This window comes from Zingiber officinale, chromosome 8B, assembly GCF_018446385.1.
Source record: "Zingiber officinale cultivar Zhangliang chromosome 8B, Zo_v1.1, whole genome shotgun sequence".
Classification (NCBI taxonomy): Eukaryota; Viridiplantae; Streptophyta; class Magnoliopsida; order Zingiberales; family Zingiberaceae; genus Zingiber; species Zingiber officinale.
The window spans coordinates 70,707,958-70,718,300 of NC_056001.1; positions in this window are offsets into that span (position 1 = coordinate 70,707,958).

Below are 10,343 nucleotides of genomic sequence, written 5' to 3' on the forward strand. Positions count from 1 at the left end.
CTTCATAGTCTTTTGGTATCCATAAGTACGTACGCGTTTTTGGAAATCCATAACTGTATGTTAGGACCAAAAGTAGCTAGAGGGGGGGTGAATAGCTCGTCGCTCGCTCGTTGCTCGGCGTTGCTTGTTTCTTCTAAGATGTGCAGCGGAAAATACAGAAACAACTCACACAACGCTAACACGGTTGGTTTACTTGGTATCCACCTCACAAGAGGTGACTAGTCCAAGGATCCACACCACGCACGCACACTCCACTATGAAAACACTCCTTTTCGGTAACTACCGAGGGCGGAGAAGCCCTACAAGACTCTCAGTACAAGAAGAAAGGAAAGGGAAACAAAATACAAGCGCAAAGCTTACAATGAGTACAGAAAACCCTAACCCTAGCTTCTCTTCTTGCCTTTGATCCGCCTCTTGACTTGGAAAGCTTCCAAGATCCTTCAAGAACTGGCGATCTGATCTTTGAGAGCGCTGTGGAGGAGTTGGCGAGAGATCTGAAGTGAATCGGTGAAGTTCTGCCGAAGGAAATGAACGCCTGCGGCTTAAATCGACGCTAACGGTCGAATCCCGATCGATTGGAATGCTCCCAATCGATCGGGGAGGCTTTGGATCGATCCACGGATCGATCCAGAGCACCTCTGTGCTCTGGAAAAACTTCTGGATCGATCCACGGATCGATCCAGCACTTATCGCGCGAAGCAGCAGCGTCCCAATCGATCCACTGATCGATTGGGACCTCTGGATCGTTCCACGGATCGATCCAGAGAGGTTCTGTTCGCGGGGACTCACCGGATCGATCGGTGGATCGATCCAGATCTTCTGGATCTATCCACGGATCAATCCAAACCTGCTGGATCAATCCACGGATCAATCCAAACCTGCTGGATCAATCCACGGATCAATCCAGATATTGGTATTTGCCCAAAACCAAGCCCAAAGCCCCCTAAACCAACATCTAGTCAAACATGACTTGTTGGTACATAAGACCTAGCATCCGGTCACCCTTGACCAGCTAGGACTCTCTCACCAAGTGTCTGGTCAATCCCTTTGACCCACTTGACTTTTCTCTTCTTGCCAAGTATCCGGTCACTCCCTAAGACCTACTTGGACTTTTCTTCCTCATGCCAAGTATCTGGTCAATCCCTTTGACCTACTTGGACTCTCACCAGATGTCTGGTCAACCTTGACATCTGGATTTCTCTTGCCTGGCTTCACTCACCAGGACTTTCCCAATTGCCTAGATTCACTCACTAGGTCTTTCCCAATTGCCTAGATTCACTCACTAGGTCTTTCACCTGGCTTCACTCACCAAGATTTTTCTCTTGCCTAGCTTCACTCACTAGGACTTCCCAATTGCCTAGCTTCACTCACTAGGTCTTTCACCTGGCTTCACTCACCAGGATTTTCCTCCTGCCTAACATCCCAGTTAGGACTTCCCAGTCAAGTATCCGGTCATCCTTGACCTACTTGACTCTTCTTCAATCAATATCTTATTGTCAAACATCTAAACCCAAACCAAGACTCAGCTTGGTCAACCAGGTCAACCTTGACCTGAGGGATGTTGCACCAACAATCTCCCCCTTTTTGATGTTTGACAATACCACAATAACACTTACAATACCACATGTAAGTTAGGCTAATCCCATAGCCTCATTCTTCGTGCCACTAGGTAATGAAAGCATAAGTTAAACTCTTCATTCTCCCCCTAAGAGGGCAACCTCCCTCTTAGATAATGAAAGCCTAACTTACTCCCTTTCACACGTCCTTTCATTCTCCCCTATTGGCACACATCAACCTATGCCCCCTCTTTGGGCACACTTCAACAAATCCATTTGTTGAAAACTCTCCCCCTGAAGAGTTGCTCATCATTGGTTACAACTTCACTCGTTGAACCAACACGATAATGAAGGTCCCATACCCTTCATTTATCCTTAACTTCTTCCTCAATATAGACAAATACCCAACCTTGAGCATTTTCTAACCTCTTGAGTTCCCACTTGAAATAATGAGGATATCCACTCCCCATTTTAAGTTCAAAAGCTCATCCATGAGCATTTTCTTTAAAGAAGGTTAACCACCTTCCAAGGTTCATGAAAAATAATTTTCATGCCTTTAAAGAGTCCCTCCCCCTAAAGACATGGTGGTAACTTCTGTCATTGCACCAACAATGACTTGGAATCCCTAAACCTTTAGGAAACCCAAATTTAGAAGTTTTGATGTTCAAATATTCAAAATTTGAAACAAACTTCAACCTAAACTTCAACTTAGCCTTCCTTAACCAATCCATCCTTGTTTTCCACACGAAAACACCCGTTTTATGTATACAAATGTATTTTTAGGGGTTTGGAATGGTTACCTAGACTAAAATAGGTTTAGAGTGCTGAAATCAGACCTTCCCAGCCAAAATCAGCGTCCTGGATCGATTGGAGTTGGGTTCCAATCGATTCAACCTATTTGAATCGATCCACTGATCGATTCAGGATGTGTGGACCGATCGGCTGATCGATCCAGCGAGCTTCTGCTCGCAAGAGTTGCCTTCTGAATCGATCCACGGATCGATTCAGGCACTCCAATCGATCCATGGATCGATCGGAGCCTCTGATAGTTGCTGAATTTCAAATTCAGCCAACTTCAGAAACCCCTAGAAAATTCTACAAAAATCCAAAAATCATGAAATTTTGTGTAGACATTATTTAGGGCATACTTAATCATGGAAAAATAGTTTTCTATGAAAATACTTCATATTTTCAAAGATTGACACAAACTTGAAAACTTGCAAAAACTTTAGCGTTTTCTTCAAGTTTGTGTCTAACTATTCAATGGTGATTACTATCAAAAGATAGTCTTCACCAAGGTTTTCCAAAAATATTTTAAAAACATTTTCAAAACCAATATCCCATCATGTTCCTTGGGCATAATGCACATGACTCGTACATTAGCTTTCCCAATGATGGGAAAATACATAACTATGTGTTTTGATGAACCTAAAACTCAAAAGAATGCACTAAATCAACATCTTGAGTTTTGTTCATCATCATAACATCTCACTTGTATCTAATGTGTACTAAAAACACATACAAGTCATCTTATAGGTCTTTGTGAGATGTAGATTTTGGTTTTGCCCTAATCTAGGGATCATGCATATCTATCTAGGCATTTTGGAGATATTAGACACCCACCTAGGATGTCACTTGTTAATAAGTGTTGTTAAATGCCTTTTGTCCTTAATTACAAGGAATTAAACTTAATGCATGATAATATTATGGCATACATCAAAAAGAAATAATTTTCAAAAGAAAATATCCTATAATTACATGATGTATGAATGTCATGACATGGTATTTTTGGATTTTTCATAATAAAACATGAATGCAAAAATAGACATGATGTCATGACATATGATGGGCAAACAATCATGGCAAGATTTAGCATAAATAAAATATACCTAGATTAACTATCTAAGTATCCTTAAAACCTTAGCTAAACTTACAACTTAAACCTAGATTGCCCTAAAGTGCTTCAAGAAAATGTCAAAGCCTAAATTGGCATTTCTAATTCCCTTGATTAATTTATGCCAGTTGAAATTAAGCATATCCTCAAATGTTGGCATATTTCATTTTTCCACAAGAGTAGCACTTCAACATAAAGCTTCAATTTCCTTTAATTTTCTAAGAACATACCAAAATCCCAACTTGGTAGTTCTTATGATTTCTCAATATGTGCCATTTTAAGATAAAATCAATTTTTCAACCATTAGGCACATTTAACTTTTTCCAATTTGTGTCACTTAAAATATCATCCAATTTATCAAATTGTGACACATTTTACTCTTCCCAAGAGTAAACATAAATCCACTTCATTTTCAAAGGTTAAGAATAACCTTGAAAATGCTCCTTGAGTGTCAATTTCTTCAAAGTTGGGTTAACTACCCTTCTTCTTAGAGTTGACACTCTCTAACCCATCTATGGGGTAGAGAAGATGCTCCTAGGAACCCAAAACCTATTGGTGCTCCTTGGATGCTCTAAGTATTCACTAGGGATAACTTCCCTAGATACCTTTCTAGTGACCTCGTTTGACTTCTTAGAAGCCTTGGTCACTTTTTCTAGGTCAACTCTAGGGATAACCTCCCTTGTGACCTTGTTAGTGACTTTCTTAGACTTCTTAGAAGTCTTAGTCACATTTATTGTTGCAAAGATACTTCTTGGGATGACTTCCCTTGTATCCTTGACTTGACTTCTAGACTTAGGGTTGGTTCCATAGCTATATGGAACCCTATGGTAAGTAGGTACATCCTTTTTGATTTTAGGTTTGTATCCCAAACCTCTATGGCCCTTGGATGACCCTTGTTGTCCTAAACCTAGATTTTGCTCATTTTGCCCTTTAAGGATATTCTCCATCCTTTTTAGGGTCTTTTCTAGTTTGTCAAGTCTTGACCTCAAGACTTGATTTTCTATCATTAAATCCTTAGATTTTGATTTTTCATTACACCCATGAGCATTTTTGTTTCTAGGCTTGTATCTATTATCCTTAGTGTTCTTGCCCAAATCTCTATCTACCTTTCTAGCCTTAGGGGTAGTAGATTTGGCATGTAGGGCCACATGCTTTTCCTTAATGCCCTCATGCTTCCTATTCTTATGATAAATTGCATTAAAATGATAAAAATTAGAACTATCATGCTTTTTACCATAATGCGAGGGAATAGGCTCAATAAAAGATACCTTCCTTTTTACCTTGGAGGCTCCCCCTTGACTAATGCCTCCTTGAGCCTTGACCACCTTCTTCCCCTTAGGGCATTGACTTCGGTAATGCCCCTTTTGATTGCAAGAGAAGCACACAATGTGCTCCTTGCTCTTCTTTGTCCCGGGAATGGTCTCCTTGGGCTTCACCTTGCCCTTTTGTGCCACTTGGCCCTTCTTCTTGGCCAAGTTGGGACACTTACTCTTGTAGTGTCCATTTTCCCTACACTCAAAACATATTATATGATTTTTATTTTTAATTGAAACATTTATACCTTTGTGTGTAGGGGTGACATCTTTTCCTTTGGATCCAGAGGTAGAAGCTTCCTCTTGATCGGACCTTGATTCTCCTCCATTTGATTTTTCTTGACTTGTAGAGGTAGTTGCTTCTTCCTCCTCTTCTTCTCTCGACCCGGATGTAGAAGCTTCTCCTTCTTCTTGATCCGGCGTCACCAAGGATTGCTCCCCCTCAATCCTAGAGGTGGAGGCTTCATCATCTTGAATATGAAACAAGGAGTATGCTCCCTCCTTGTTCCCTTCGGTGCATTCCCTTGAGGATGAAGCTTCTTGGATTTCCTCTTCTTCGGAGGTTGAGCATCTCTCAACCTCGGAGTCCTCCTCTTGGTCTTGCTCCAAAGAGTCACCCTCTCTGGATTCTTCTTGCTCTTGTACAGTGGAGGGGATCTCTTCATGAAGCTTGGCCAATTTGCTCCATAGTTCCTTTGCATCTTCAAATTCTCCAATTTTGCAAAGGATGGTGCTTGGCAATAAATTGACCAAGAGCTTGGTCACTTTGTCATTGGCCTCGCACCTTTGGACTTGCTCTTGGCTCCACTTGCTCCTCTTGAGAACTTTGCCCTTTGAATTTCTTGGAGCCTCGAAGCCTTCCATTAGAGCAAACCATTGCTCTATCTCCATCATAAGGAAATTTTCGATTCTTGATTTCCAAGAATCGAAACTCGTGGAAGTGTATGGTGGAGCCACCCTTGTGTCAAATCCAAGTCCATCTTGGAATTGCATCTTGAAGTTTAGCTTGATAAAGTCTTGAACTTGAAGAATTTGCTCCAACTTCTTCACCCTCTAGCTTTTCTTATTTATGCTTGACCCTTCCGGCGATGATTCCGGTGAAGAGCGGCCTCGCTCTGATACCACTTGTTAGGACCAAAAATAGCTAGAGGGGGGGTGAATAGCTCATCGCTCGCTCGTTGCTCGGCGTTGCTTGTTTCTTCTAAGATGTGCAGCGGAAAATACAGAAACAACTCACACAACGCTAACACGGTTGGTTTACTTGGTATCCACCTCACAAGAGGTGACTAGTCCAAGGATCCACACCACGCACGCACCCTCCACTATGAAAACACTCCTTTTCGGTAACTACCGAGGGTGGAGAAGCCCTACAAGACTCTCAGTACAAGAAGAAAGGAAAGGGAAACAAAATACAAGCGCAAAGCTTACAATGAGTACAGAAAACCCTAACCCTAGCTTCTCTTCTTGCCTTTGATCCGCCTCTTGACTTGGAAAGCTTCCAAGATCCTTCAAGAACTGGCGATCTGATCTTTGAGAGCGCTGTGGAGGAGTTGGCGAGAGATCTGAAGTGAATCGGTGAAGTTCTGCCGAAGGAAATGAACGCCTGCGGCTTAAATCGACGCTAACGGTCAAATCCCGATCGATTGGAATGCTCCCAATCGATCGGGGAGGCTTTGGATCGATCCACGGATCGATCCAGAGCGCCTCTGTGCTCTGGAAAAACTTCTGGATCGATCCACGGATCGATCCAGCACTTATCGCGCGAAGCAGCAGTGTCCCAATCGATCCACTGATCGATTGGGACCTCTGGATCGATCCACGGATCGATCCAGAGAGGTTCTGTTCGCGGGGACTCACCGGATCGATTGGTGGATCGATCCAGATCTTCTGGATCGATCCACGGATCAATCCAAACCTGCTGGATCAATCCAAACCTGCTGGATCAATCCACGGATCAATCCAGATATTGGTTTTTGCCCAAAACCAAGCCCAAAGCCCCCTAAACCAACATCTAGTCAAACATGACTTGTTGGTACATAAGACCTAGCATCCGGTCACCCTTGACCAGCTAGGACTCTCTCACCAAGTGTCTGGTCAATCCCTTTGACCCACTTGGACTTTTCTCTTCTTGCCAAGTATCCGGTCACTCCCTAAGACCTACTTGGACTTTTCTTCCTCATGTCAAGTATCCGGTCAATCCCTTTGACCTACTTGGACTCTCACCAGATGTCTGGTCAACCTTGACATCTGGATTTCTCTTGCCTGGCTTCACTCACCAGGACTTTCCCAATTGCCTAGATTCACTCACTAGGTCTTTCCCAATTGCCTAGATTCACTCACTAGGTCTTTCACCTGGCTTCACTCACCAGGATTTTTCTCCTGCCTAGCTTCACTCACTAGGACTTCCCAATTGCCTAGCTTCACTCACTAGGTCTTTCACCTGGCTTCACTCACCAGGATTTTCCTCCTGCCTAACATCCCAGTTAGGACTTCCCAGTCAAGTATCCGGTCATCCTTGACCTACTTGACTCTTCTTCAATCAATATCTTATTGTCAAACATCTAAACTCAAACCAAGACTCAGCTTGGTCAACCAGGTCAACCTTGACCTGAGGGATGTTGCACCAACACTGTAAACAGCAGTAATTAAGTAAGTAATCGAGACAAAGTATCTGCAATAGAGTTAGCACTCCCTTTTATATGTTCCCAGTGAATTTTAAGTCCCTTATGTAAAATGGCATCAGTAAATTTAAGCCATCTTTTTGATCCTAAACCTTTTCTAACTTCTTTTGTTTGCTGGCTATATTTTACAATAGCCTCACAGTCCGTTCTAATAGTAATTTCTGGTTTATTGCAAATAAATAAGAAGAAAGCTTCTAAGCAGTATATTACTACTAATAATTCAAAGTCTTGAGAAGTAAGTCTTCCTTTTTCTTTATATTTACCAGAAGCATATCTACACAATTGTTCAGATGATTTAGAGTCATATTTAGAGCGTTTACTATATAGGACTCCTCCCCATCCAGTTTCACATCCGTCTATTTCAATGACTAAGTAATCTGTATCTAATGGTAAAGTTAAGTGAGGTAGTTGTTGCACCATTACTTTGATTTGTTTTACTAAATCCATATCTTGCTGATTAAAGTAACGTTGCCCTGTTTGTGAAGTTTTATTATATAATGGGCCACTAATTTTGCCAATATCCTTAAGATATGGTCTGACATAATTAAGTAACCCTAAGAAAAATCTAAGGGTTTTAATATCTTCCATTTTGTCAGGAAAATCTAAAATTTTACTAGTAATATGAGCCTGAAGAGTTATTTTCCCTTGTCCAATAAGACTACCTAAAAATTCAATATAAGGAACAGCAAGTTTCATTTTTCTCCGGGATACAATAAGTCCATGTTTTTCAAATAAATTGAAAACCATATGTAAGTGTGCATAATGTTCATCTTTTGTTTTGGAAAAGACTAAGACATCATCTATATAAACACAAGTGAATTCTATAACAGGTCTAAAAATATCATCAATTTTACGTTGAAATATTTGAGGGGTTACTTTCAGGCCAAATGGCATAACTAGCCACTCAAAGTGTCCTTCTGGACAAGAAAAGGTTGTCCAAGAAATAGAGTCTGGATGCATTTTAACTTGTCAAAAATCATACTTCATGTCAAATTTGGAATACCATTTGGATTTTTGTATTTTATTTATAAGTTGATCCTTATCAGGTATCTTAGGTATCTTATAACCATCTTCATGGCAATTATCATTAAGTCGTTTATAATTAAATATCATTCTAGACTGTCCTCTCTTTTGTTCAGCTCCTTTATTAACAATAAAGTCTGGACTTCTATGTCTAGAATCAGAACGTTGTATGGCTTTTAAAGTCAGAAGTTGAGTAATATGCATTCTACATTCTTCAGTTTCCCAGTTTGAATATTTTAAGTCTTGAGATTTTATAGTTAAGTCTGGATTAATAATATTAAGTTTACAATAGACTTTATGTTTTTCCCAGTATTTGGTTGGATTTTCTCCAATAATTTCAAGTTTTTCTAATCTAGAAATAATATTATCCAGATTATCTTGTTTACTAAGAAGAGTATTTAAATAGGATGGTTTAAAACCATCTTGATAATAAGTTTCGGGATCAGAATCATCCATATCTGAGTCATTTGGGCTCTCAGAGCCAAGTATTTCTAGTTTTCCTGTAGGGATAATGTTACCTTAGGAATTTTTGGTGTTTTATGTGTACAAGGGCACTTTGAAGTAGAGGAAGTGGGATTACAAGATTCCTCTGGCGCTGGTAGGGTGCCACCACGATTCCCAGTGCTAACTTCTGATGGATAAGCAGAAAGAATAGGCGAGATAATAGGAGTGGAAAGAAAGATAGCATAATCTTTTGTTAATAAGATAGCACGATCTGGAGAGACCAAGAATAAAGGAAAGGAAAAGAGGGGGGGGGGGCAAAATGGCTATGACCTTAAGGTTTGTGGGAGGGCCACCCTTAAACTTCATTGAGGGTACTACTGTAGGTTTCAGGCAGAAGGACTGCAAAGGGAAATCCACAATATGGTTGTAATTCTAAGAACAAGAAAATTTGACTAGCTCACAGAGTGTCTTGAACACTAATTTTCTCAAAAGATGAAGGTATCCAGTTGATATCTATAGAACCTGATGGAATTGCCATTGAGTCTTTGGTAGAACTACAAGATACTTGTCCATTTGCTGCGAAAGCAGGTGCAATTGAAGCGATGCCACTGTTTTTGCTTGGCCTTGCATCTGAGTTTGGAGGAACACAAGAGTCATCCTTATTCTCCTCTAACAACTGTACAGCCAAGTGACCTAAAGTGTCTGAGAAGTATGAATTTTCAGTTCCTTTCCTAAATATTGTGCAGAAACCTGGTGACAAAGTAGAGTTTTCATGTAAATATTGCTCAGAATATTGAGTTTTCGATTCCTCTTCCTCCTCATCAGTATCAAAATCTGATTCTTCAGATTGGATACCAAGAAAAGCTGATCTAATCTGTTCCTCATCATCTGTCTCTATTTCTGATTCCATGGCAGTATGTGCATCCATGAAATTGCCTGATTCGCTAGAAATTGCATCAGAAATATAGCAATCAGGACTGTGTTCTGGTCGACCTTTGTCATCTCCTAAACTCCCATTTTGGCCTACTTTGTTAACAGATTGATGATTTGAGTAATAACCTTCGGTTTTGTTTGCATTCTTCATAGTTATTGCATTTTCCTCATTTAAGTCCCTCATTTCAATTTTGCTTACTGTTGCAGTTTCCTGCTTGTTAGGAGCTGATGTGGAGCCCCTGTCTATGTTGGAAGATGCATCGGCTATGGTTTCATCCGCTTCAGAGTCACCTGTTTTTATCATGGTGGACTGGCTTGCAGCGTTTTTGGGAAAATGTTTCTCCTCCATCGAATGCAAAGTCATACCATTCTCCATGTAATTTCTCAAAGTGTGGACAATTGATTCATTAAACTGTCTAAATTTCAACTTGACATGCTGGGAGGGTTTGTCAAACACTTGGTCTGTAGTACATGGTAGCAATCTGTATGCAATCATGTT